Genomic DNA, 25,868 nt, shown 5'->3' with positions numbered 1-25,868 from the left:
GCTTGATTAACGCTCCCACTGTCTGCCCTGTGAGGGGGTGAGGGTAACTTTCTTATAAACAGCAAAGTCAAGGGCACAGCTGTAAAGAAACTGAACCTCCAGCTCAAGCATGGCCTTGTTCTTCTGAGGTGGGCACAATGATCTCAGGGTAATAGTAGGCAAATGTTATTAATATAGTCCATAAAAAAGAGTGGAGCCACTGAGCAGAGTGAACATGGTAACTGCTGGTGGACCAGGGCTCTCCACTCCTGAGCCGGGATGTGTGCCGGTCGATCTGCCACCAACTAGATACGCACATGCTCTGTAAAACTCGGGTTTCAGTTTATGTAGGTGGCTACTTGGCAAATAGAATATTGTGTCAAGGAAATTGTCCAATACCCTGCCAAGTTAAACCTAACTCATGGAAGAGGTATAAAGCATGACCTCAGAGTTTGCTAGGATCAAACGAAATTCGTGAATTTATTAAGACCTGGGGAAATTGTTTAGGCCAGAAAAAAAAAAGCTGTTAGTAAGTTAGGTTCTGGTACCGGATTCCATGGTTTTGAATCCTGTCCCTTACTATTATGGGATCACGAGTATAAGATAGAGACGCTGTCACCGATTCCACGGACTGCTGTGAGGGTTAAATGATTAAATGCAACACTCGCCCATCCTTAGACCTTTGCCGACATGTGATCTACAGGATCACCCTCCTCTTCCCTGTTCTCGTACTGTGTACCGAGAATCTGCTTTAAGTGTGGTGCCCACACTGGGATTGGGTGGTCAGCAAACAACAGATACTGCCAGCCATCATGGACTGAAAAGGAAACATTGACTGACAATCACAGACAGATACATAAGTGTCTGTGCTGAGTTCCAGAGCCCAGCAGAAGCCAGAATGAGTAAAGGGCCAGGAGAAAGCCATAGATGAAGGATGGCCACAACAGACCAAGATGCTTATATATTTGTTCTCCAGGAGTCTTCAGGGTAATGTTTCTGAACTCTCTTCCGTGGATCACGGGCCACACAAAATGCTCTAAGGGTTCAAGCCAAAGCAGCTGAAGAAATATGCACTCTGTGAATATGTACCCTTGCGAAGAAGATTCACAGTGTGAACCCACAGTATGCACCGTAATTCCAAAGAGTCCAAAATTCCTGCTGTTGAAGACCAAACAAGCCCTACCCCATCCCAGCCCCCACCCCATCACACCTTCCAGACACATACTCGGTAAATCCGTGTTCACCAGCAATGAGTGACAGGAGAAGGCAGGAGGAATCTCCATGGCACCAGAGATGCTGTGTCTGTAGCACCCTGGTAGGAACACTGAGAGAGAGGATGGTCTAGGCTGTTGCAAGCACTCTTGCATGGGGCAGGTGCCGATGCCCAGAGACACCTTGAGAAGGGCTGTAAAGTCTGAGGAAGAAGTGAGAGGCAGTCTAGACAAAGAGTGTTTTGAAAACAAAACCCATGGAGCACACTGTTTTCCCTTATTAGAAGGGTCTCAGAAAGAAGTTGTCAACTCTCTGGCTTGGCTTGTACCCCTGGAAAGCAGCTAAGACCAGGGAGAGCAGTGTCTGCCCAGTACCCCAGGCTCCCACACAGGCTCTGCAGAACCTGCAAAGAGTAGCTTGTACTCTTTAGATACTGGGGTCTCTCTCTCTCCCCCTCCCTCTCCCCTTCCTCTCTCCCTTCCCCTCCCCCTCCCTCCCTCTCCTTATTTGTAGCAGGTATATAAGCATCTGGGGCTGCAGGCTGGATGCCATGCTCCACAGCCCCACGCCCTCTGACAGACCCTAAAAACCAAGGTGAGAATTTGCACATACACACACACCTGGTGGTTTTTGCATGCTTCCTATTGCCAGTTAAACCCACCAAAGCAAGGCATGGCAGGCAGGAGGGCACTCCCTCTGCCTCTAGAGTAGAAAAGCACTGGCCTAGAGCTAGTAAGAGAAGTGGTGAGGCCTGCTTGGAAGGGTGGCATGTGAGCGAACATGCGACTACATGTGAACCAGACACACGGTGTCTGTCATTAAGTGTGCAGAAGATGCTATTCATCCCCGTCCTTGTCGCCCATGTACACAATTAAAAACAAAACAAAACAAAACAAAATCCTCCGCAGGACTTCCATTCAATGCTTTGTCTCAATTCCATGACTTTCTTTAAAGAATATGTTTAATGTGTCTGCGTGTTTTGCTTGCTGTGTATATGTGCCCATGGCGTTCAAAAGAGGCGTCAGATCCCTTGGAACTGAGTTACAGAAGGTTGTGAGCCACCATGTGGGCACGGTAAACTGAGCCTGGGTCCCCTGCAAGAACAGCAAGTGCTCTTCCTGATGGAGGAGCATTCTCTCCGCGCCCCCTGAATCAACATGAGTGACTCTGGTCAGCATAAGCTTGATGTTCCTGAAAGTCACAGGGCTCTTGGGCTCCCCTGGGCTCTTGATGCCCAACACATTCTCTTGCATGTAGCCCTGTCCTCCAGCAGAATTGCTTCATTTTGCTTTCCTCTCTTCAAGTCTCTCAAAGAAAAAACTGGGGAAACCTGTCTGAGGAGACCCCCAGGGGGTCCTGTGGGTCCAAGAGGAGGTTCCTGCCAGGGCTTTCTAGACCCTTGTGGGAGCCTCAAACAAGTCCGTTCTGGGTCTCAGAGGATGTTTATTTTACCTCAGCTAGAAAGAGTATCTTGTCTGCCCAAGGCCAAAAGATGAGCGGCTACGTAGAGCCTGCCGCATACTGCCTGTTTATAGTCTCAGCAAGGTTTAAACACATTGCGTTCTGCCAGAGCGCTGGGAGGAGGCTGACTAAAGAGTGAGGCTTAGAGAGGTTAAGTACCTGTAAGTGGCTACAACAGGAACTTGGCATACGCTGCCAGGCTCTAGGGCTCGTCTTTCGGTACGACTCAGCCTGCTTTCCCAGGAGGACCGCTGGTTCTCCCCAGATCCCCCTTTTGTCTTAGGAGCTAAATGCGCACTGGCCAGCAGCTGTGATTGTGGTACAGGCTACAGCGGAAGTCGCTACTTCTGCACCTGGTATAGGGCAGACAGCATTACCGTGAGCTGGGGTCCTAGGTGATGAAGACAAATACATTAAGCACGCTACAGGAGAACTATGCGCAGGCCTGTTTTCATACGGGACCTGTGTTCTTTCTGGTTTTGATTGCCACCGTGCACATGAAAACAGTTCCGATTGGTTGATGTTTTACTCTAGTAGGAGCTGGGATTATAGAGTAGCAATTCTGTAGTCGGGGCAGAGGGTAAATTTGATTGGCTATTCTCAGCCACACGGTTCCTCTAGTGCCCCTCACCTCCCTCCCTCACAAATATCACGAGACTTCCTCATCCACTGTTGGGTCTTGGCATGGGGACTTCACTGTCCAGCACCTCCCACCCCACTCTTCACTCATGTCTTCTATGATACAACTGATTGGGTTGGAGGGGCGTCAAAGAAACAGTCACTCATCCGTCCAGTTAGCGAGACTGACAGAGACCTTCTCTGTGCCTGCCTCCATGCTGCAGGTTACAGATGAAGACATGAGCAAGGGTGTTGGTCTCTGACGGGCAAGTAAGCATTCTGCCTTCTGTTCCAGGGACCAGGGACAACACGTGCGAAAGAGACAAGGGCCAGTGTCTCACCTGAGAGACCAGCAGGAGCTGAAGAAGGAGCATCGCAAGTTTGAGGCCAGACCAGCAATGGCTGCTGGTCTTCCCCAGGGATGAGCCCCCAGCTGATGATCCAGTACCAAATGGTGCAACCTGAAATCCTATACAGACAACAGTAAAGGGACTGAGCAGGTTGTGTTTACATACTTACACACATGTGTGTGTGACAATAATAAAGAAAAAGAAACTGTGGATTTGAGAAAGTAAGGGGTTATGGGAAGGGTTGGAGGGAGGGGACATGAGAGAGGTTGGAGGGAGGAAAGAGAAGGGGGAATGACTTAATTATATTTTCATTAAAATTTAAGAACCTATAAGTTGACAGAATAAATAAGAATAAGCAAAGTGCAAAAGAAAGAATAGGCACAACAGATGACTGAACTAACACGAGTGCCCGGAGGATATTTGAAAATATCCGAAACTTTTTCACCTTCTACAAACCATGAGAGGATATGCGGGTGGAAGCTAAAATTGTGTCAAGTATTCTTCAGTGAGGTAAAGTTCCCCGGGATAAAAATTGTACCTAGCGGGAGATATAAACAAATGCTAAGGTTGGCAAAACCTGAACTTTAACCAACTGATATGATGACACACTGTAGCCACTGCCAGTGAAACCCCACAGGATAACAGGAACGCACTGTGGCCACTGCCAGTGAAACCCCACAGGTGAATAGGAACACACTGTAGCCACTGCCAGTGAAACCTCACGGGAGAATAGGAACTCATTGTAGCCACTGCCAGTGAAACCCCACAGGATAACAGGAACACACTGTAGCCACTGCCAGTGAAACCTCACAGGAGAACAGGAACACACCAATAGCTAGAGAGAACAGCCAATGGTTGAGGACGATTGTGAGAACACCCAGGACTTTAGTGGCATGAAGAGAGAGTTCCATTCTACTTGTAATTCAATAGATTCTTGAAGCCCCCAGGTACTCATAGAAAATGTATTAAACTGGAGCCATGCCAACCTAAACAATAAACGCCAAAACTAGTCCCAGTAAAGTACCAAGAGGAGACTCGAGAGAACCTTTAAAATCAGACAGTAGGAAAGTCCATTCCAATTTTAACTCATACCTCAAACACAATAAAATGACGGCTTAATATAAGTATTTAGTGAAAGTTTGAAAAACATGGAAAGGGGGAATTGTTGAAAAAAATGTTTTCAGAGGGCATGGGAAGGGGGATAAGAGAGAAAATGAGGGAGAGTGGATATGATCAAAAAACATTATGAAGCTGTCAAAGAACAGATTAAAAATTTTAAGTTTGGAAAATGTTACGTTTATACATTTTAACCAAACAAGAGAACTTGCATAAATCCACAAAATCAAATACAAACCCAGAAATAACACGGAACTCAGAGCAAAGGACAAATCTTAAATTATATAAGTATGAGGACAGTGTCTGCTGCCTGGAGAGGTGGCCCAGTCAGTGAGGGCACTGACTGTACTTGCAGGGGACTTGGGGTTGATACCAAATACCCACTTAGTAGTTCACAACCGCCTGGTATTCTAGTCCCAAGCAACCTAGCCCCTTCTTCTGAACCCCACAGAAGGAAAAAGGGGAGGAGGGGAGGAAGGAGGGAAAGAGGAGTAAAAACAAGAAAGGAAAGAGACAGAAGCCATATAAGCAGTGGCTGAACACATAAACAGATGGTGATCAGCGTCTCTGTAAGGAAAAATCAGGTGAGAAGCACTGAAATACCTCAGTCTCTCCCCCTCAGATCAGGAATTGCCTGGGTTTGAAGATGCAGTTAGCATGAAGACGCAGTTAGTTAGCATGAAGACGCAGTTAGTTAGCATGAAGACGCAGTTAGTTAGCATGAAGACACAGGTGTTCTTGCCCCTTTCTGGTGGACATATCAACCAGCACAGCCACTTGTCACATCCGTCACGTAAGAACTTGCAGGCCTCCAGGTCCAGCAAGCCCTTCTCAGACCTTGGCCTGCAAGTGTCCGTATGCGTACGAAGTGGCAGACCGCAGATGGATCCAAAACCGTTTGATCTCATAAAAGAGGACGGGTTAGGTAAGCCGGGGGTATTCTATTGCCAAGAAGCCAAAGCAGGCTCTTTGCCTGGGTTTGTGGGGTTTTCAAACTAGGGAGAGCTTTAACATTTTGTAGGGAGGAGGGCTAAGACAGGGTCCCACTCTGTACCCGGTTTGACCTCAAACTTAGGGTGATTCTCCTGACTCAGCCTCCTGAATGCTGGGATTACCAAGGCATGAGCTGCCACACCCTGGTTTTAACATTTTAATATAGTTTTTAAAAATCAGAAGGAAAATTTTAATTTGATGATTCATGAGCTTTCTGGAAAATTCTTTCATTGCCTATAAATAAATCTTACTGAAACACTGCCATGTTCCTTTGTTTGCATATTGTCTCTGCCTTCTCATACAAGTGAGTTCAATAGTTTCCACAGAGACTCGAACCTCATGGGTCCTAAAATATTTACTATCTGACACGTGACAGGGAGAGTTCGCTGGATTAGACTATGTCCACGCGACTGAATGCACAGCTGTAGAAAGCAACGGGAGGCTCTTAGGAATTGCTATGGAAACGCTCCTAGAATCTATTACTAAATTTTTAAAAAAAGAGCTGCTGTAGAAAACATAAATCACATATTATCGTATGACTGAAAGGGGAAGGATATTTTGCTTTATTGAATATATATATATATATATATATATTGCATGTATTATAATTATCTGGAAAGCAATGCAAGCAATTAGTTAAGCTTGGTTATCTTTTGGGGGGAAGAGAGTAGTGAACACACACCAGAGAAGAAAAGAAATTGAGGGTGTGTGGATTTGTTTGCATATGTGGCCCTTACTCAAAAGGGTAAGCAAAACTAGGTTTAGTTATTTTTAAACGTTAACTGTACTCATTTTACATGTATGAGCATTCCAGCTCTACATATGTGTGTGAACACAGAGTTCAGGAGAGGGTGTCAGATTCCCACACATTTGGAGTCACAGGTGGTTATGAGCCATTTGTGGGTGCTGGGAGCCATTCACCAGACCTCAGCCAGTGCGCATCGAGTGCTCTTAACCACGGAGCCATCTCCAGTCCTATAAAACTGCTGTGGGAGCTCCTTCCACTCCTTCAGCCAATAGCCTTTATCCCTCTCATGCTTCGGACTCTGCTTCTGGCTACCAGACTCTTTTTCTGGTCGTGCAGGGGGCTGTTGTCTAGGTGATCTGTAAGTTTTTCCCTTTAAATAAATAACCCTTTTATTATTCATAATTCCAAACTGGTGTGGGATTGTTTTGTGACTTGCTCCTTTATAAAACTAGTTTTCAAATTATGCTGTGGTAGGGTGCAAGGATTTTGATGGTTGCAAGGGGCTGGCTTTGTGGGTTGTATTAAAACCAGGCATGTTTGGGAGTCTGATTGGAAAGAACCTTTACACTGTGCTCAGAAGTGTGTAAAAGATCAATTTGTTAAAAAGAAAATTCTGGAAACAGGAGTGGGTAGGGGAAAGAGGAGGGAGGGGATCAGAGGCTACCTCTGAGGAGAGAACTTGAGAGACAAGACTCCTCTGGGGAAGGGGTGGGACATTCTTTACTATAAATCTTTTTGACTGATTTCTAGTGTTTTCTTTTCACAAGAAAAAGATCTTCAGCAAAGCTGCACTGGTGACATGGAACATGGGGAGGGTGCAGTCATGGGACATGGGGAGGGTGCAGTTATAGGACATGGGGGTGCCGTTATGGGACATGGAGGTGTAGTTATGGACATGGGGAGGGTGATGTTATGGGACATGCAGAGGGGTGGAGGGGCACAGTTATAGGACAAGGGGAGGGTGCAGTTATGGACGTGGGGAGGGTGATGTTATGGGACATGGTGAGGGTGCAGTCATGGGACATGGGGAGGGGTGGAGGGGCGCAGTTTGAAGGACCAGGACACACTGCAGCGGATCAGCTGGCTTGGAATGAATTTGGCCCTGATTATCCCACGCACCGCCACTCAAGGAATAAAAATGGAGAGGTTTTCTGGCGGTGGGCAGGGAGGGGCCTAGAACCAGACCCAACCTCCAAGGATGGAAAGAAGAGGGTGGAGAAGCCACCTGTCCCGTGGTGACTAGCTTCTGACCCCCAGGCCAGGCCATGACATAAGCTGTCCCTCAGTGACCTCAACAGTGCTCAAGGCAGTTACTATAACACTGACCTGAGAGCACCCCGGGTGCTGCTGTCAATCTGGCCCTCTGTCCTTTACTACACGTTGGCCTCACAGGACAGTTAGAGTTTCCACAGCAGACTGCGAAGCCCAGCCAAGGCCAACAGACACGCATGCGCAGTCCCTCGGCATCATCTTGCCTCCTCCAACACCCATCTCCACCTCATTGCCATAACGGCAACTTCCCCACACCCAAACTAGGAATTTGGTTTTTGGAGTGCAGCTCGGACTTCTTCCAGTCCATGTTTCCCCTTTTTACTCCTACATACTGTGCCTGCCTGCACCAGCTGCACCAATAAGTTCCCTGGGGGTTCAGAGGTCTCCACCGCTCTAGCAGCAAGCCAGTCTCTGCTTCGGTCCACCACACAGCCTCGTGGCTTGCATTGGAGCTTTTAAAAATAGCTTCCACTCGTGACTGCCCTTTCGCCTGAGAACTTTCGATGTGACTGGGTATATAGTTAAATAGAATATGCATGAATCAAGTGTGCGCTGATGGTAAATCATAAAGAAATTTACTTTAAAGCATTTCTTCAGTATACATACAGTTTTATCGTTTATTGAACATTGAAACAAATGCAAACGTTAATGAGATGGATACGCTTGTCTGTTCTCACGTGAAGAATCAAGTCGCAGCTGGATATTTGATGCTGAAGTACATGATGCTTCTTCAACAGTTTCCAGGCTGACTGCTATTTTGATTTTGTATTTTGATTTTATAATCATCAATGTTGAGACTGTCACATCACATAAACATGTAGTAAAGAATGGCAGAAGTATGTTTAGGGCCATTTCAGAAATTGTTGGAAATTCCATCGTAATTGCCGATCAAAAGTTATTGAATGGTTTTTAGAGCAGAACTACTCAAGTCAATAGCGCAAGCAACAGTTCTTGGTTGGTTTATTTGTTTTTTTTTTTTTTTTTTTTTCTGAGACAAGGTTTCTCTGTGTAGCCCTGGCTGTCCTGGAACTCACTCTTTTGACCAGGCTGACCTCAAACTCAAGAGATCCTCCTGCTTCCAGAGTGCTGGGATTAAGTGTAGGCCACCACCACCTCACTCAAACAACAGTTACAGTTCTTAAAGTTAAACATTCTAACAAAACAATCCCGAATTTACTAACTTGATGCCTGCTGAGGGACGGCAGAAGGAAATACAAAGAGCCTTGTTTCCCATAATTAAACCACCGTGTTTCTATAAGAGCAGAAAGCCCTGTCCACATAATCAAAACATGCAATCATACAATCATAGCATACAATCCCACAGTTTAGGCAGCATTCACTGCATTGCATGATGCTGGTGTGCACAGCGCAGTGTATGAGGTGAATGTTCAGGACCAAGGCTGCAGTGACGTCACTCAACACAGCTTGGGCACGTGCCGACAGAAACACTTCTTAGTCGTTTTGCATTTCTTGGTTGCCAAGCTTTTGCTCAAACCCTGCATTCCGTTATGTGGCCACTTATGAGGTCCTGACCCACAGAAGAAGAAGCTGTGGCTGGCCAGGAAGTGGTAGGGCACACCTTTAATCTCAGCACTCAGGAGGCAGAGGTAGGAGGATCTTTGTGAGTTCGAGACCAGCCTGGTCTACAAAGTGAGTTCCAGGACAGCTAGGGCTGTGGCTTGGCACTCTTTTGCCATAGTTTGGAAGCTGATTGTCTGAGACAAAGGTGAGATAAAGATTCTGCACTGCAGTGGGAGCAGGGGTTCCCCCAGAAGTTTTCCTGGGACGCACTGACAATGGCTAGATTAGGAAGAGAAAAGACATATGCATTTATTATTACATGTGAGGAAATCACCGGGTGTAGTGACCTAGTAACCCAGTGCCGACCTATTCCATATATACTGTGTTTTATCGAGAAGGGGCTAAGGGAACTAGACAAGTTGACAATTTGAAAAGCAGAGCGATAGAAAATGATACCTGTTGAATGGATGAATGGACTCAATGCACAGACAATAATAAAAATTCTATAGGAAATAGAATTGGTGCAGGGGTAGAACTGTCCAGGTGTGTCCACTTTTTTTAATCTCCCTGTAGATGTGTGTGCCTTCAGTTCATGAAACCTTAATCCAGCGGTTCTCAACTTGTGGGATGTGACTCCTTTAAAGGGGTTGGACGACCCTTACACAGGCACCACTTAAGACCATCAGAAAACACAGATATTTACATTATGATTCGTAACAGTAGCACATTACAGTTATGAAGTAGCAACAAAAATAATTTTATATCTGGGGTCACCACAACATGAAGAGCTGTATTAAAGGGTCACAGCATTAAGGAGTTGAGAACCCTGCCTTAATCAAAGGAAATGGTTTTCTTCTTAGTGGTCTGGTCTTTAAGAAGTCAAGGGAATATTAAAGTAAAGTCCTGGTCAACATTTTTCGGTTGCAACAGCCTTTAATTTAACAAGCAGCATAACAGGGCACACTGCTTAGGGAAGATACATTCTGACCCCAACAGAGTCCTGTGAGGGCTTACTTCTGGTGTCACAGACAGCTGGCTTCTCATTGTGTCCTAATGGTGGCAGAGGATAGGAGTCTCCCATCACTCCTGCCCCCCAACTCTACAGAGTCCAGCCTCTCACACCACAGCAACCCCATAGATACGGAGGGGAGCAGGGGAAGGCTGGAGCCTTCATATTCACCGTCACTGCCAAGGGAAATTCCATTGACCGGAAGCTGTCTTTTGTCTGATGGGCATCTTGAATACCAAAGGGACAGTGACAGTGAAGATTACAATGACAGTGGGCTTCATTTTCAGGAGACATAAACCTCAGCATTAGCACAGAGACCCGCGGGTGTCAATCACGTTTTCTGCACACGGAATATGCTGTTCACCAGCCTTCAGGTGTGAATTCTGTTCAAGCAGGAATTGCTTCAGGGCCTAACAGCACCACGACCGACCGTGCTCTCAGGGCTGGGAGATTAAAATAGCTATTCTCTTTTAAACCATGTGAGGGATGAACCGGAGACAGTGGGCTCCTGTATTCTCCAGAAGGGCAAAGTCTAGAATAAAATGGCCTGAGGTCAGATTCTGCGGCCAGGAGCTCTTGGCTGCTCTCAGAGGGATTTGTCCTTTTTCTTTTCTTTTCCCTACCACCTCCTAAGGAAGAAGGTTTTTTTCTTCCTTTCTTTATACACCTCAGGGGGTGATGGGGAAGTTGAAAAGAATATTTATTCTAACTTTATTTATTGCTGATAAAGGACTTGGGGGTTCTCCGCATCAGGTCTGGGAACTGCCTTTCACAATCACATCCGGAAGGGGCCTGGGCTGGCAGCAAAGGCAGGGGCTCTGTCCCGAGCTGAGACATGCTGGGTAGTTTTACGTCAACTCTACACAAGTTAGAGTCATCTGAGAGGAGGGAACCTCAACGAAGAAAATGCCTCCATAAGATCACGCTGTACACAGCCTGTATGACATCTCAGTTCGTTATCGATGGGGAGGACCCAGACCATGGTGGATGGGGCCGTCCCTGGGCTGGTGGTCCTAGGTTCTATAAGAAAGCAGGCCCAGCAAGCCATAGGAGCAAGCCAGGGAGCACCACCCTCCGTGGCCTCTGCGTCAGCTCCTGTCTCTGGGTTCCTGCCCTGTTTGAGTTCCTGTCCTGATTTCCTTTCACAGGAACAGTAATATAGAAGAGAAAGCTAAATAAACCCTTCCCTCCCCCAGTTGCTTTGGCCATGGGTTTTTATCAAAGCAATAATAACTTTAGGACAGATAGGAAGTCGCTTTATGTTTGTGGCATGGATTGAGATAGCACCCGAAGCCTCTAATAAGGATAGTGCATTGCTGGGAAACCGAGCCTCACCCCAAAGCGAGCGGTGTTTAAACTGGATTGATAACGCGAGGGTCTAGCGCCACCTAGTGTCTGCTTGGATCTTGTCGTGAATAGGGCGCACTTTTCTTTTCTGTGAAACTATCTCTAACCTCCAGTGAGACTGAAGTGAAGGAAATACTTTTTTTCCCCCCTTCCATACGGGGCTGTCCTTCTGCCCACGACGAGAGACTAGAATTTGGTGGGAGATGCTGGGAAGCCACAGTCCTAATGTGTCTCAGACAAGATTGTTGGTGGAGGGGAAAGGAAGCAGGAATGACTCACACGTAATATTTAGAGCCTTAGTCTCAAAAGACTGGCTCACACCAAGAAAAAAAAAACTTGGCTCTATTTTATAGTCCCTGTGTTTTTTCAAACCAGTTTTAAGAGCTCTCAGAACCAGTACAAGGGCTGTTCACAGAATCCTTCAACCTGCTTGTCACTGACCCGCCAAATCTTGCCCATCAGTCCCTCTTTTGTGCCCTCACACCCTGACTGCCCTCTAATTAGAGTCACTATGTGCTGTTCGTTCTCATTAAAATATTTATCATTCAGGGAAACAGCTGTAGAGTGTCTATTAGTATCCCTGTTTCACACCAATCCTCGGAGGCACATGACTACCCCAGTTCCCTAGTGCTAGTATTATGGGATGCACTACCGCACCGCACCACACTACTCTGCACCGCACCACACCGCGCTGCACCGCACCACACCACACCACACTGCGCCGCACCGCACACAGCTTTCCAAGGGGCTCACAACCCCTTCGCACCCTCTTCCCACCTTACTTCAAGAGCCATTTGTTTTTATCTTCTGGGTGTGAGTGTTTGGCTGCACAGATCTGGGCGGGTCTGTGTACCAGGTGCATGCCTGGTGCCTTCAGAAGCCAGAACAGTGGAATTGGAGACGCAGACAGCTCTTGAGTCACGATGTGTGTGCTGGGAACTCCTCTTAACCACTGGACGGTTGATCCAGTCCCTGCAGGAGGAGTTTGAAGAGGCAAACACCTTGTACTTCACTTCCTGCCCTGGGCCCGTCACTGTGACCCTCAAAGGTGGACTCTTGCTGTATAAACATCTTCCTCAGGGCATCTGTCCTGCCAGGAGCCCTCAACACAGACACTCCCTCAGTCTGTCCTCCTCAAGGCTTGGAAACCACCCCAGCGGAATACCCAGAGCGCCGAGCAAAGGTGCAGTGTCAGGAGAATGGATTTGTCTCTGCCTCCTGCACTTTGGCTTTCTGCAATGGAAAGCTAGGAAAATTCCCTGCCGGCTCCTCCCTTCCGTTCCCTTTTCTCCTGACTCGGTTCATCGTGCTCCTTCACAGGGACACATCTCCAGAGGAAGGTTAAGTGAGGCCGCTCTCTGGGTTCCCTCCTGGCACAAATTGTTACTTAAGCATCCGGGTTCTGAAATAAGGTTTGAGTGGGGTAACAAGCTGCAAGGCCCAACCTTGGCTTCCAGCAATGATGCAAGTTCTCAGGCCACTGTCTGTGGTCTGTGGACGCACAGGAGGAACACGGAGTGCGGGGGCAGGACCTGGACTCCAGTCGCCTCTGCTCTTCTCCCGATCTATTGCTTGCTGTCTCACAGCCTCAGTTTCCCCTTACCTTCCCGCTAACAGTAGCGGCTCCCTTTCCAGCTTTAGTTTTGCCTTCTCTGGTTTTAGGTTACCCATGGTCAACTGAGAGTTGAGAATATTTTAATTTTCTTTTAAAACACTTTGATTAAATTATAATAACATCTCTTCCCCTTTCCTTTCTTCCCTCCAACTCCTTCCAGGTCCCCTGACTCTCAAATTGACAGACTCTTCTTCCCCAATTATTATTATTATATATGTTTATATGTGCATATGTGTGTATATGCTTATATATGCAAACATATAAATGCAATCTGCTGAGACTGTTTTGTTTTGTTGTTTATGAGCATATGGTTTCAGGGCTGACTACTTTGTATCATACAACCAATTGGGGGGCTCCTCCCTCTCGCTACACTGTAGAGAGAAAGAACTGCCTGTAGTTCTTTGTTCACGGGTCTGAACCTGTGAGATGACCCCTTCCAGGATAGCATATCTATTGACATTGCCATTGTGGACTTGAAAATATTGAATGGAAAATTCTAGAAACAAACAACCTTAAGTTTTAAACAGCTATTATTATAATACATTGTTAGAGTTGTCCTATTTTATGGTGAGTTATTGATTTATTATTATACTTAATATTTCTATATTAATATATTGTATTTCTACACAGTTTGGCCCTGTTTACTATTTCGTTAGCCCGCCGGGGGGCCTTGGGATGTCTTCTCCGCAGAGAAGACTGCTACAGGTAAGGAACGTGCTGTGGAACCTTTCCTCTGGGTGCAGAGTCTCTCACTTTGCCCTTTCCTTGCCTTCTCCCCTTCCTACAACAAAGTCTGTCTCCTTCTGCAAAGTGGACCCTAAGACATAATACACGCACACACACACACACACACACACACGTGCGCGCGCACGCACGCGTGTACCCCAAAGCACACAAACCCAACCTCCACACACACACACCCTCCAGGCCCCACAGACCACACACACTCTGTAATGCCTACCTCTACTCCCCATACCATACAGCATACACACCGCACTTCTACCCACCAACCCCCACACACCCCACAACCCCACCCCCACCCCACGCGGTTTCCCATCCTTGGGGAACCAGTGCTGTTTATTTTCTGGAGTTAACTCAGAAGACAGCTTTTTCCAATAAAAGCCGGGTGGCCGGGACTGCATGCACGTCCTTTAGCGGAAGCAGGAAAGGCAGAAGCAGGAAGCACTATTCACCATCTAGGATTTGCAGAAGGAAGGGTCCCGGAGGCTATTTCCTGTGTCACGGGAAGGACACAGAGGGGAATTGTCCATGACAGCGCAGCAAGGCCAATGCAGCCACAGGACAGCAATGCAGTTCGGCCTTCGGGGGGAGGCACTGGGCACAGACGCCGTTTGACAGCCTCACTCTAGGGACACCCACTTTGAAAGTCTCTTGATTTCTTCACAGGCTTTTCTAATTTAAGATGCCTCCACCAGTTTGGCAAACGCGGAACCTCTCCACCAGAGAAGAACTAGCTTGGAGAGGCTCCAGAGGAACAAAGGCCTCACTAGGATCAATCACTTATTCTGAGTGCACATGGCCAAGAATCTTTATTGATGAGCTCATAGACGAATGCGGTGGTAATTAAGAAGATAATGCAAACGACTCGAGCTTAGAAACTCCCTCTGTAATAGGAATTTACTAAATTAAGTCTGAGATTTTTGAAATCAGGTCTTTAAAAAAAAAGTCCCCTCTATTATAATTATCCTCTCCTCCCTGGCACGCACCCCTTGGTAATGTAATTAGTTTAAAATAAGAACCATGATACAGTTGGTGGTGCTGCCCACTGGTATGGTGGCAGCACTGACTCTGGGAGGCTCTGGTCTCCTGTGACCCACCCAGAGAAGCAGGAGAGGAGGGGAGGGGAGCCGAGGGGAGGGGTCATCAAGGCCAGTTAGAGGAGGCGTGGCTGTGTTGCCTAGTGCACACAGGGCCAAGTGTGGCCTTCTAGGCAGTCAATTCGCTTCTGTTCTGTTTCTCTCAGACCCGGTACAAATTAGCTGTCTTTCTAAAGAAGAAGTGATGGCCACTTCACTGCTCCGAACAGAAACTGGACAAGAGCCAAAGGCACTGGGGAAAATCAGAAACTCATCTCTCTGTCTCAGAGGTCAGAGACACAAACTAGACAGCCTGGGAGCCCAGCCCCTGTAGCCATTGGGGCTTCAACTTTCCTGATCTGCCCCAGCAGAGGGCAATGCCCACCCACCTCAGCCTGCCCAGAGCCCAGACGGAGACAACTGTACCAGGAGCCCCAGACAACAAGTAAGCAAACAAACAAAAGACAACCCAGCAGCAGCAGCAACAGTTAAAAACAAAATGCTCTCTGGAGGGTCTTGCCACCCTTTAAAAGTGCATACACCTGAGCTGGGCCATGGCAGCCCACGCCTTAAATCCCAGCACTCGGTAGGCAGAGGCAGGTGAATCCCTGTGAGTTTGAGGTCAGCCTGGTCTACAGAGAGAGTTCCAGGACAGATAGAGCTGTTACACAGAGAAACCCTGACTCAGAACACCAAAAGGAAAAGAAAAAGTGTGTACGCCTGTTTTCGCGTCACCAGCTCCTCTCACTGGTGTTTGTAACCTTAAGAAATGCTTAATGGACAATGTCTGATGTCAGAGGCGAGCTGCAGGGTTGTTTCTGGAGGCTCCATTAGATAATGAGATAAATACAGGCCCTGGCAATCTTTCTCAGGATAAGCCCTGACTTGCTGATCCGGGTTCCCATCATGGTTGGTGCCGAGTCAACGTTAGTGAAGTGAATGAATTAATAATGACTCTTGTCCAAAACTTCTGGGCCCTTCTTAGTGGAATGGGAAAATGCTTTACTTCCGGGTCTTGAACTGAGGATCCTGTGGCCAGATGCCAACCTATGGCTGCTGGGTCCACTCAGCCAGCCTTGCACACTGTCTGTAGGAAACATGTCATCAAGCGCTCAGTTGTCACAGTGCTGCTGGCCAGGACCATATTTGACCATTCCACTTCATCTTCATGCACAACACCCGCAGCTGGCACCCACCGAATATCAGCTGAGTGACTCTGACCATAGCCAGTCAACGTCCAGCTTAAATATTACCACGCCAGCCAAACCGAATCCCCCACACACATATCAAACACTGCATCTTGCCCCACCACCTCTTACGGCTACCCTCTTTGTGCCATAAAGATAAAGATAGGCTTTATCTTCCCAAACCATCTCCTGACAGCGTTTACCCACGCCGGGCCACACTTCCACTCAACCCTCTACTCCTTGTAATTCCGCTCATGCTTCACGGTCAGTGGAAATACCACTTTCCCGGGGAGCCCTCACAGCCCAAAGCCACACTGTCTCTCCAGCCTGCCTCAGCAGAAGGCCCCATGGACCTGAATGACGTATTCTTTAGGTTCCGGCATGTGCGTTTTCTCCTCTTCGCTGGTAGAACTCCTTGAAGACAGCAAGCCTCCGGCTTCTCACACAGCTCATGGGATCTGTTTCAACATGACTTTATAACTTGAGGGAGCTAAAGATGCGCTATTGGTCTAGACAGGCTCCGTTCCACTCAACAAGACCCTAATAAGGTCCCAGAGTACTTGGCTCTACACGCAGCGCTGGGGGTCCAAAAATGGAATAAAACACGGAAACTCACCTGGATTTATGTCGATTTTATATTTCGTGTTCTACTGTCCTTTCAGACACTCAGTTATGCAGACAACTGGATGACCTTCCTCATCTAATCAAGGGAGAGGTTTCTACCGTTAAAACTAAATGCCAATGTTCACTTTGATTTAGTGTCTCTGAGACTTGGAAGGAAGTGTCCTTTTCAGGAATAAGCTACATGATATAATTCTTTGAGACCACATGAGAAGCAGATGAAAGAGAAGACAGGCCTTTTTAAAATGCCAATTATTAAACTACAGGACCGCTCTGAGAATGTGTACTTGGTAGAGAGGATCTCCCAGACCTCCTGCCCATCCTCTACATGGTCTTCCTGGGTCACACGCCCACGTCCTCCCCCACCCCCAGTCCCGACGGTCTGTTATGGGTTGCTAACACAAGCTACCTTAGTGAATTGGTCAGCAGTGACTCGCAGCACTGAGAGAAGCTATGGGAACTGGTCACAGCTGGTCTCTGACATGTTAGGACCCCTCTGTCTGTCTGCTCATCACTCGGCACAGCTGTGCACCTTAACCTGCCTCCCACATCCACATCGGGATTGAAATCATCTTGGTCAGCCCTATCCAGGCTTCATGACCACTGAGGCCACGTGGAATGGGAGAGGGGCTGTTACCCAAGGAAGGGTGGGTGCCTGGCATTTTCACTACAATGGTCGGCAGACACTATGCTGTAATAACAAGCCAGACATCACGCTAGAGAGCCACACAGAGCCCAGAGCTCACTTTGTCAGCAGGTCTCACGTAAGGCATCTGCCTGCCGTCCAAATGAAAAGGCAACACACGTTGCTTTTCCTGCGGCTGCCACTTTATTGCTGGCTTTGAGACGTTGAGAAATATGACATGGGCTCTGTGGAATACACTCATTGCCTACTTAGGACCCGGAAGTCAGTGGGTTTCCTCTGGTTGCTCTTTGAATTGCTTGTCGTGAGACTAAGACCATAGTGTTTAGTTGTTCATTCTGGATAATTTAAATTAACTTTGTATCTCTCTGTGAATCTACATAGAGGGGGAGAGAAGCCTCATAGTGCTGTATAAGAGGCTCCATCCCCTGTCCCATCGCATAAGAACACACATCCTAGCTAGGTATGGTGGCTCATGCCTTTAATCCTAGCACTCAGGAGGCAGAAGTAGACAGATCTCTGAGCTTGAGGCCAGCCTGATCTACAGAGAGAGTACCAGGACAGCCAGGACTTCTCAAAGGAACCTTGTCTCAGATTAACAAACAAGCAAATTAATGGAGAAAAGAACACATATTCTCTGGATAGCATTTAAAAGGTCAAGTAATCCGGTTAGTTGAGGCTAAGAGCTACAATTCTCCCTCCATGCGGCAGAACACCTGCCATCTGGGGTGTTTTCGTAGGTCCTGCATCCCACCAAATGAAGCATCTCTCCTAATCAGTTTTATTCCACAGCCAGTTATTGCCTGTATTTCCCTCCGGAAGAACCGAGCTTTGAGACTCATTGGCTTACCACTACAGGAAAGTGGGTCATGCAGGGGCTGGCTGCCAGCTTTTCCAGGAGTCCTCTGCCCTACCAAGAGTGTGGCTTCTTGGGTGCAGAGATCTCTCAGGTTAAGATCAGCCCCCAGTGTTCCCACTATGCTGCTGCTGATGGCTAGCATGGTAGGCTCATAATAAATGTTTACTGAATAAATGAATGCTATTCCATTCTCAGGAGACGAACAGGGAGCAATTGGAGTCAGCTGGTAACTCTGGGCTGAGGTTACCATGCACGCTGTAGGCAGCAGGGACCCTCCTTTGCTCATGAGTTTGAGACACCTGCAGTTTTTATCCCTGGCTAAAGTGGAGGATTTTTCTCTGCTCTTAACACATATGTCAACTCACTGGGTAAATACTGTCATAAACGCTTCCACACCGCCGACTGTCTACAAACTTAAAATTAAGTGGGATGATGTCTGTGGCAGAGAACATCCGTGTAAAGTCAGACACGCAGAGTCCAATGACCCCACATATAATAGCATCCCGAGCCTTGACATTTGCATGGCATTGTCCTGGTCTGATGTCACTGAGTCAGGTAATCACATACAGGGGCACTACCATCCATCTCCATTCTACAGTGGAGAGGTAGTTTTGGAGGGACTTACCCAGATGGCAACTGGTTAGTTCAGGGCAGAGTCAGGACTCAAGGCATCCTTGAGCATGGCTTCAGGCTTGATGCTGTCTTTGAAAGCCACACAGCTTCCTTATACCTCAGACTGACCGTTCTTCAGGGACAGAATCATCTTGTGGGATAAATGTTGTATATTGGTTCACTCTGTAAACTGTAAAGCGCCACGAGCCTTTTCTGTTACTATTGCTCTTACCTCCAACTCAAAGTAGCGTGCCAGCAGGCAGCATTGGACGGCTGAGTGCTTTTTCTTCCTGCACCAGCAGTCCTTAATGAATACACACTTTGTGTTGTCTACATAAAGATAAAAAGAGCATCCCAGGAAGCTCATGATCTTGTTATCTTCAAAAGTTAACGAGGACTCACCCTTCTCTGGGAGTCCCCTTTGGTTAGTGGTCTGGTGTGCTGACTAGACATGAGTTCATTTTGGAAGAGAGAATCTCAGTTGAGAGAACGTTCTCACCAGATTGGCCTGTGGACAAGCCTGCAGTACATCTTCTTGGCTGGTGACTGAAGTGGGATGTCCCGGCTCACTGGGGGAGGTGCCACCCAATGGGCTGGAGGTCCTGGATGCTGGAAGAAGCCAGGCCGAGCAAGTCGTGAGGAGCAAGCCAGTAAGCAGCATTTCTCTATGATATCTGCATTAGTTCCTGCCTGGATTTCCTGCAGGATTCCCCTGGATGATGAACTATAAGCTATAAGTGACATATACCCTTTCTTCCCCAACTAGTGTTCAGCCATGGTGTTTTATCACAGCAATAGTAACTATAACTATGACATCTTGTTTCTTTGGAAAACAAGATGCCATGTGGTCAGCACCCTGGGTCATAGGGGCAGGCTAATACTGAAGATAAAGCTGTCCAGGCTTTGGGGTCACTTCCCAGAGAGGAAGGAGGGCGCCTCCTTCCTACAAACAGTAACGGTGAGACAGAGCGATCAGTGGGGTCAAAAGTAGCCCTCAGCTTTCCAGACCACAGGGCCTCTGGTAAGTTACTCAGCCTTGCTAAGGCTGTTTCCTCATTCTGATAATAAGAGAAAAGCATGTGGGTCAGTGCCCAGCACACAGCAAAACATCTGTCAAGGGCCAGCCAAGGGTGGTGGGAGCCGTGTCTGCTGCGGTTGGGCGGTGCACTAGTGTGCTGGGGGAGGGAGGGGTGAGCCATTTATCAGAATGAGGGAGATCCTGCAGGCCCAGGAGAAAGAGAAAGAACCCTCCCCGGGAATCAGGAGCCAGCTGCCACTGCTCACAAAGCCCTGACTTAAAGTGTAGTGGTGAGACACCAGGTAAGGAAGCTTCAATGCCGTTTCCTCATTAAAATCGGTCTTGCTTGAGGATGAAGAACAGCCACGGTGTTATCGTCCCATTATCTCATTAGATCCTCAAAACAGCCCAGCAAAGGGCCCAAGGAAAAGATTGTGCCCATTTCACAGACAGTGAAAGCCACCAGGAGGTGAAGCCATTTGACTAAGGTTATGAAATCCAGTGTACACTAGAGTTTGGGGTACCACTGTTTCAAGAAGACCTTGGTGGAGAAAAGTAGGGGAGGGCAAGCACTGTCTGCTGCTCTGCTCCCCAACCCCACAAACCTTCCACCAGCTCCAAAACGCTGGGCATTCTCTCCTACCACGGGCTTTGGCGCATTCTGCTCCCAGTCTGGAGTGCCGAGGGTTCCCACTCTATTGCCGGGTCCTTCCTCGATCAATGCCTCCTCTTCCTTCCGACATCAGCTCCTGCAGGATGTCTCCTTCACTGGAAGTCCAGGGCAGAGCCCTTAGATACATGTTATCTCTTCCACAATGCTGCCTGCCATTGATGGTACTGTGTGCTGAAGAGTGAGGTCTTTTTCGTAGGTCCATCAGCAGAGGCAACTCCCAGAAGGCAAGTTCCCTATCTGCTCTTCTTTCTCATGTGTTTTCAGTGCTTGGCACCCAATGGCCATTTATTTGGAGAGTGAACCTGGGAGATGTGTGTATATGGGGCAGGTCAGGGTCCTCCTGCCTTCTCCTCTGGATCCCCAGCAGGCAAAGCATTGGAGGGGCCAGTCTGATGGAGCCATTTCAGCACTAAGACCCTTCCAAAGTACAAAGTCATGGGGTTCTGTTGCCATGTACCATAGTCAGAGATATCCCCAATGCTGTGCTCTTTATAACCCTCATGCTAACCAAAAGGGATTCCTTCAGTCTATGTGTAGCTTGGGTTTTTATGAAGTGATTATTCAGGAGATCAGAAAAAGCCATAAAAGTAAATTTCAAAGTCTGCCAGAACTGGTTGTGACTCTAAGGCTCTATTTGTTCTGTCCTTAAAAAAATTGCAATTTGGAAGGAATTGTATTTAATGTGTGTCTTTATTGAAGGTACTCAAGTACTGGAAATGTAACTGAATGTTCTTAAACCCTCTAGAAAAGGGGTGATGTTGTGTTTGGAATGTCCTCTTTGCCCCCAAAACCACACTGTTCAGTCATCAGTCCAGAGAACTCCAGTAGCAGAGACCTATGTTCTCAGAGGGGAGGGGCCTTGCTGTTTTGATGGACAATCTTCCTGAGAAGGCTGTGCAAGGGAGGCGCTCTGATCCACCACATCTCCTCTAGACTCCTGAATGAAGCCAAATTCTTCCTTCTGTAAGAAAAGGGAATGGGGTGAGGTCATTTAGTAGTGCCAAGAACTTCTTTTTTAAAACCCAAGGAGTTCGTGGTTTGTTTGAAAGGTGAGTTTCAGAGACTCCTCACAGGAAGGCGCTGCTCCCAACCGTCATTTCCTGAGATAATTCTGTCTGCCAGTCTGCCATGACCCTGTGTCTTAGATCATTCTGGGCTATTTGTATTAATCTACTTTCTGTTGCTATGACAAGATTTCAGAGGCTAGAACTTTATAAAGGGCAGAGGTTTATTTGATTCATGAGTTTGGTGGCTGGAGAGTCCTGTATCCCACAGTCTTCTGGCTATGATGTCACAACATGGCAGAGAAAGAGAAGGAACCAGACACCTGTAGACAGGAGCAAATGTGTGACTGGACTCTATAGCATCCATTTTTATGAAAACTAACTGGGATCCCTCGAGAGCGACACCAGTCCCGCCAAGGGCAGCATCCCAGATGCTCTATTTGCCTTCCATGGCTCCACGTCTTAAATGAGACCAAACTTCAGCCCATGAACCATGAGATTCCTGTAACAGATCACCACAGACTGCATGCTTTAAAATGAGCTGAATTTCATGTCTCATGGTCCTGGAGGCTGGGAGTTCACGACTGAGGGGTTGGTATCTGATGAATTTTCTTGCTCTATCATCCCATGGTGGAAGAAAGAGACAGAGACCCATCCCTTCATAAGGAACAACTAATCCTCTCCTGTAACAGCTGCAATCCACTCACGGGGACAGATCCCTCATGGGCTAAACCCACCCCTTGAGGGCACTACCTCTTTATGCCACTACAATGGCAGCACCATGTCAATGCGGGCTTGTGAAGACACATGTACAAACCACATCACACGGGTCATCTCGATGCTTGCTTCTCACTGGAGAGGGTTTCTCATTAGCAGTAAGAGACGGTTAGGTCTGGAAAGTATGACATAAAGGGTTTAGTAACGACAGAAACATCATGACCCATCCTGACTGAGTGAGGTCACTTTTACCCCATTCTAGTGACTTTCAACCACAGCGGGCTTTTGCTGCTAACCTGTAGCTGAGCTTTGAACATAGGAGTAGAAGTGGGAGCCAGAAAAAGGTAGTTTTAAACCAATGACACAGAGCATTCCCTTCTAAATTCCCTTTGAGTGGCTTGGGAAATCTGCAGGCAGATGAAAAGAAGCTGACTTAACTGTGGGCTCTCTCCGGTAGGACCGCTGTAAAAACCCAAGGGTTTAGGCAAGTGTATAGCTAGCCGAGAACTATATGGAACTGCCTCTTGACAATGACTCAGCTGGGTGGATGGATGGATAGAGATGGATGGATGGACGGACGGATGGATGGATAGAGATGGATGGATGGACAGATGGATGGATGGACAGATGGATGGATGGATGTATAGAGATGGATGGACGGATGGACGGACGGACGGATGGATGGATGAATGGATGGATAGAGATGGATGGACAGACAGATGGATGGATGGATGGATGGATGGATGGATGGAGATGAATGGATGGATGGATGGATAGAGATGGATGGACAAATGGATGAACGGGTGGATGGATGGATGGACAGATGGATGGATGGATGGATGGACAAATGGATGAACGGGTGGATGGATGGATAGAGATGGATGGACGGACAGATGGATGGATGGATGGATGGATAGAGATGGATGGATGGAGGGATGGATGGATGGACAAATGGATGAACGGGTGGATGGATGGATGGACGGATGGATGGATGGACAGATGGACAAATGGATAGGGATGGATGGAGGGATGGATGGACAGATGGACAAATGGATGAACGGGTGGATGGATGGATGGATAGATGGACAAATGGATGGATGGATAGAGATGGATGGACGGATGATGGATGGATGGATAGATGGTTGGATGGATAGACAGATGAATGGATGGACAGATGGATGGATGAACAGATGGACAGATGGATGCACAGGTAGATGGGAGGATGGATGGGAGGATGGATGGATGGATAGACAGACAAATGGATGGACAGACAGATGAATGGATGGATGGATGACGGATAGATGGGAGGATGGATGGATAGATGGATGGATATATCAATGGATGGATGGATGGACAAATGGATGGACTGATGGATGGATGAACAGATGGTGATGGACGGACAGATAGATGGATGGACAGATGGATCCACCTGTGACAGAAACTGTTGGTACCCTACCTGTTATTATCTCTGCTCTTTCACTTGAAAGACTGCTCACCCCACATGCCTTCTGCTATCTCTGTGTTGTTGGGGAGTCTTTATGCATGGGAGATGGGAATGCAGAGTTTATGTCTGGGAAGCAACCTTCAACTATGCTGCCTGGGGACCCTAGCTTCCCTGTATCTTCATTGAGGTGATTTGGGGGCATGTGTTGGCATTAGGTCCCAGTTGCCCTCGGTGGCCACAGTTTGATAGCGCATCCTTTATTCACATCCCTTCATTGTTTGACTCCAGTGTCTTCTGGATTTGCCTTCTAAGTGAACTGATAGTTTTCATGCTTTGGGGGAACCCAAACTCACACATCCATGTCACTGACTGCTCTGAGCATGTGACCAAACAGTCCTCAGGATTGCCTTGACTCTCTGCCTCCTAAAAACAGGAATAATCTAGTTAGAAGAAAGGTTGAGTTTAAACTGCAGGACTGGACTCCTAGTAAGCCCTATCAAAGAGCAGGCACGAAGCTTTGCCTCAGCCTTGCACAGCCTCCTTTGTATTTCTTTGCCCTGACTTGTTATGTTACTATATTGTAGAAACACCACTTTATTCTTGAGTAACACCTGCTAAACTCTCATCTTACTTAGTATCCAATGAAGCTCAGCCTCATACCAAGGCCATACAGACTGAAGAACTAGAAGGAAGACTGTGTCAGACCCATAAGCCTGTTTTCGTTTTGTTTGCTTCTTTGTTACCCTTCGGCAGTAACAGTTTTGCTAAGGGAACTGACTTTAAGAGTCTTGCTGCCTTTCCTCTAGTTATGCAGTGTTCAAATGCTGCCCAGGTCTGGAGAGCAGCTGCAGGGGTATCAGAGACGTGGAAGGGTTTCTGGCTTTGCTTCATCAGAATCCCGTGCAGCACTTTCTGTTTGGGGGATTCCTGGAGCCCACCCCAGAGCAATGGCAGGCAGTGTTCAGGCAGCAGCATCTGGGTGGCTCTGGTGTGCAGTCAGGAGGATCATCACTGATGGGGGGATTAATCCATGAGTGTCACAATTCTGCACAAGAAAGAAAAGCTAAAAGCGTTGTTGATGGCAGCCCCAGATGACAGCACATCGCAATCACAGTCACTGCATCTACTCCTGGCTTCTTACCACTGAGTCCTCACTCGTCCCTCCTTGCACTTGAGCCAAGGAGCCCCCTCAGCACGCGTGCGTGCAATCATCTAACATAGCCAACCCCCCTTCTCCCCAAAGACCTATTGAATTTTTTATGTTCTCATTTGCAAGTTTGGGTAATGGAACGTTATATATTACCATTTTCCTGTCTCCAATTTTAATTTCCCTGTCTCTAACCTATGTGATTTGTGCTCCTTCCGCTATGACCTCAGCCCTGGTTGAGTGAAATCGTCTTAGTGCCCGGATGTAACTCTGAGGTGTTCCTCATCCCCAGAAACAAAGAAATCAAACTGAAGCCTGCACGCCAGGCCATGCGGTTGTGACTGGCCATTGCTTAATTATATGCTGGCCACTGTCAGGTTTAGGACTCTGGAGAACTTCTTTAAGCCTCACAATCTTCCCTCATAAGACCTGGAGAAACCACAATGACCATTTGAGACTCTAAGCCAGTGACACAGCTTATGTAGGTCCCTGAGAGCTGAGATATTCACATACTTAGTGTGGACACTATTTAGTTGGGGTCTTCACCCCGGCTCCTGGCATAAGCTCCTTCCCCTGGGATTGCCTCAGTCCAAATTCTGCCTTCGAGAAAGCCCACCAAATGCTGAGCCCTCCCCAGGAAAGGTCAAGAAAGCCCACCAAACGGTAACCCCTCTCTGGGGAAAGTCAAGACCACGCCCCCAGGCTATTTAAACTGCCCCCAGCAAGTGAACACATGGTCTCTAGGTTCCCTATGGTCTCCACTTCTCTCTCTTCCCCTCTCCATGTCCCTCCCCCCACCGAGTATTGTCATCCATTAAACATGGGCATCTTTTAATTTGGTCTAATTTTGTTTGATTGGGATTGTTTGCATCAGCGGAGAGGTTC

The sequence above is a fragment of the Chionomys nivalis genome, chromosome 6 (genome assembly GCF_950005125.1).
Source record: "Chionomys nivalis chromosome 6, mChiNiv1.1, whole genome shotgun sequence".
Taxonomy (NCBI): domain Eukaryota; kingdom Metazoa; phylum Chordata; class Mammalia; order Rodentia; family Cricetidae; genus Chionomys; species Chionomys nivalis.
This window is presented reverse-complemented; position numbering follows the sequence as displayed.